We start from the raw sequence: 3,912 nt of genomic DNA, 5'->3' as shown, positions 1-3,912 counted from the left end.
TCAAGATTGAGATTTTGTGTGTTGTTTTAAGAACTTTGAAGTGCTTTGTTTTAACCTTAGATCATTCAAGATTGTTTTGGACTCAAAAGTGAAAATGACTCTTTGGACTTTGGTTTTCATTCAAGATTTTGTGTTCTAGTTTGCATATTTTAAGCCCAAAAATGATATTCCTAGATTGTTTTGATGCATGAAAAACCTAAGAAACATTCAAGATTTTGCAACAAGACATTTGTTTGAAACAAATAACAAAGCTTTTAGGACAATTTTTGGCAACCATTTAGGACTCTTAGTTTTCATGAGATTTTTAAAAGAACTTTAAAATATTTGCAAATGAGGTTCATTTTATCCTTGATTGATGCTTTGAGTTTGATTTAGATTTTAGTGTGCACTTAGTGTTGATTTTGAACCTTTTGAAATGGAAACTTGAAATCCTTTTTAAATTCCCAAAAATGAAGTGTTCCTAAATTTTCATGAATGCATCTAAAAACTTGATGTTGCAAGGATGCAAATGATTAGATTGGTTTAGTTTCACTTGTTAAAAGATTTTTTCTTTTTTGCAAATTTTTAATTTTTTTAATGGATTTGAGTATGATTTGGGGGTTCATTTTAAGCACTAAAAAGAAGTGTGTATGATTTTGATTCTTTAAAAAAAAATGGCCAAGATCTCCCACAAGAAGAAGAAGAAGAAGTAGATGGAATAAGAAGAATATAGACAAGAAGAGGAAGAAGAATTCCAAGTGCTTTGTCCACCTATAAGCTTGAAAAATCTGCAAACACTATGAGATAGATTATGAGTTCCTTTGTCTTTTTCATGCTCATGTGGACCTACAAAACCAATTTATATAATCCTACCAATCACAAAAACAAACAAAATTAGCCAAAATTAGCAAATGACATAAAAAACTTGACTAAAAAAGCTAATAAAGATGACCCATGCAGGGTCCCACCGGGCGTGCCAAAATGTATATGAGCAATGTTAGTATGCTAATAGAAACCAAATTTAAATAAAGCTTCTACAAACTAAAAAAAATTCATAAACTTCAAGATAGACTAAGATGAGCTCTCAATTGAGAATATGAGCCATTAATGGGCTCTCTCAATGAGAAGCTCTCTTGTTGAGTAGCTTTGTCTAAATAGATAGGATGTATGCTCAAGCTTTATGCTTCAAAAAGGGCTTCAAATGGAGTTGGAATTTGGGTGTGAGTGTATGGTTTTGATGGAAAATGGCTTCTTAAAATGGCATTATGACTTTACTTCATGGATTGTGTTGTTTTGCAAAGGGGAAGGATCCAATTTATAGGCAAGAGGCTTGAGGGATTGAGGGCTAAGATGCAAGGATGGGGAAAAGCTCATGGAGGGCTCAGATTGCATGAGAAGAGAGCACATGGATTGTGCTTCCTTACAGCCAATCAGGGAGTAACACATGTCATAGGGTGAGAGGATGGAAGAAAGGGGAAGGATGAGTCAACAAAGGAGGCTCAAAGGATAAAATCTTCATAAAGACCCTCATGATGACTTGTAAGAGCAATAAAAGGGCTTGGAAGAGTCATTTATGGCCTAGTGGACTTCATAAAGTTTTATGGTTGAGATATTTTGAGGGAGATGAGAGCAATTTCGACTTGGGCTTGATTAGGAAAGTTCTAAGCTTGCTTAGGATTGTGCAAATGATTAGAGGATGGATATGGATGGTTTAGGATTAGCTTAGGGATAGGCAAGTGGATGGCATTTAATGAGGGTGGGTGAAGGAGGAGATATTTGTTAACTTTGGCTTGGGTTAGTAAGTTTTAACCCATGTTTAGGGAATGTGACAAGGTTAGGAGGGGATTAGGATTAGGTTTAAAGACATCTTCTAGAAGAGTCTAGACTTTGGATGAGGATAAAGACTTTCTAGAATAGTCTAGAATTTCCTAGGATGAGGATGAAGACTTTCTAGAAGAGTCTAGAACTTCTTAGGATGAGGATAAATTAGATTTTTAGGAAATAAATAAAGTTTTATTTATTTCAAGGGTTTGGGTTGAGGAGATATTTATTAAATTTTTTTTAATAAACATGAGGATTAATATTTAATCTTAATTAAATATTTTGAGTTGGGATTAGGGGTAGGAAATGATGGGATTAGCCTTTAATCAAAATTAAAGAAGGATTAGAAGATTTTGGAAGAGGTTAGTGGTCTTAAGGAAATTGGCCAAGTTTTGGGCAAAAAATAAATTTATTATTTATTTTGGGTTTTTTGGTCAATTTATTAATTAAATAATTAATAAATAAGGAAATAATGTTAAAATAAGATTTAAACATTTTTTGGAGGGATTCCTTAATTAAATATTTTAAATTAAGATAAAGGGATTTAATGGCATAAAATTAATTAATTAAATAAATAATTAATTAATAAATGATGATGTCATTAGGACTTTTTCAAAAAATAAAAATGCTTTATTTTCTAAAGGTTTTTAGGTGTCTACACTTATATCTTCCTCTTACTAGGTAGATGTATAATTTTTAATAACGTCTCCCTCTGTAGTAAGCATCAGGTGCACTATCTCCCTCTGAGTAAATATTCCATGTTTCTTCCTTTGATTGGTACACCACTATCTCCCACTATTTCTCCCTCTTTGACAACAATGCCAATTTTTTAAAAAATCTCAACGTGTAGATATGAACATTTTCAATTGCTCCCACTGTCACCTAGCTTGTGACTGATCAAGTATTCCAGCTCTTTGATTACTTTAGGAAGATCCTAAAGTAATATCCACTGCATCAATGTGTAACATATGTTAATCATCTTAGCTGATGTATGACACTTCTCATGCTTCTTAAATAGCCTTGGATAGGGGCATCACCCCTAGTTTACCTCTTAGATACTCATGAGCATCCTTGGGTAATGCTTTTGTGAAGATATCAACTATTTGTTCTTTTTTAGACATATATTTCATCTTCACTTCTTTGTCTTGAACTAACTCTCTTAAGTAATGACACTTGATTGTAATGTGCTATTAGAAATGCTTTAGAATAACTGAGAGGTGGGGTGAATCAGTTATTCAAGGTCCAAATGTCCTATTCAAAATTTTCACTAAGTATAATGAGCCCATTCATATGTATGTAGAAGATTCTTGTGTTGTAGACGCCATGTGCTTAAAAGAGTTGCGAACCCCTGTGATGTCATCAAGACAACTCACAACTCCCATCCTAGCCTATACAAGCACTCAAGGCATGGGTGAGAACCAAAAACTCTTATCTTTTTAGGTTCATTCAGTTAGTATTAAGTGTGTGTGTTATCACTTATTAAACCAACTTACAATGAGTTACCCTGGCAGCCTCTTAGGGCCCCGGCCCCCATTGCAAGCCACTTCCTGACACTACATGCAGATATCCTACCCTAATGCTCATGGTATCATAATCATAAAGAAAGTCCACAAAATCACCATAATAAGAATCAACAAATATCCATGATTAAAATCATCAAATATGCATAAAAGCATCAAATCACCATGAGCAACATCCATAGAAAATCATGAACACAACAGCTCTCTATTGGTAACTGAAGTATCACTTATAATCAAAATATCCATTGGTTCTCAATAACCAAAATATATCTCAAAATCATACTGATCGAAGACTCCAAAATGGTTGAGTCAAACATGTCACAACATGACATCATCAATAATAAATCCACATATTAGTCCCATCATGGCAACTAGAATATACCCAAGGATAACTGATTGATGACCAAAAATAATGGTTAAGTCAAGGGTCTCAGACATAAGAATCTCAACTTTAACAATCAGTATTCACAACCAATACATAGAGCATTCCATCACATAATCATGGTTGGGTTTATAAAGATCGAGAATAGAACATCATCATGACATCACATTCACATAACCTCCAAGCCTCTGGTAGACGTCCTATGCTGGT

The sequence above is a fragment of the Cupressus sempervirens genome, chromosome 10 (genome assembly GCF_028749045.1).
Source record: "Cupressus sempervirens isolate cs-2001-9-10 chromosome 10, ASM2874904v1, whole genome shotgun sequence".
Lineage (NCBI taxonomy): Eukaryota > Viridiplantae > Streptophyta > Pinopsida > Cupressales > Cupressaceae > Cupressus > Cupressus sempervirens.
This window is presented reverse-complemented; position numbering follows the sequence as displayed.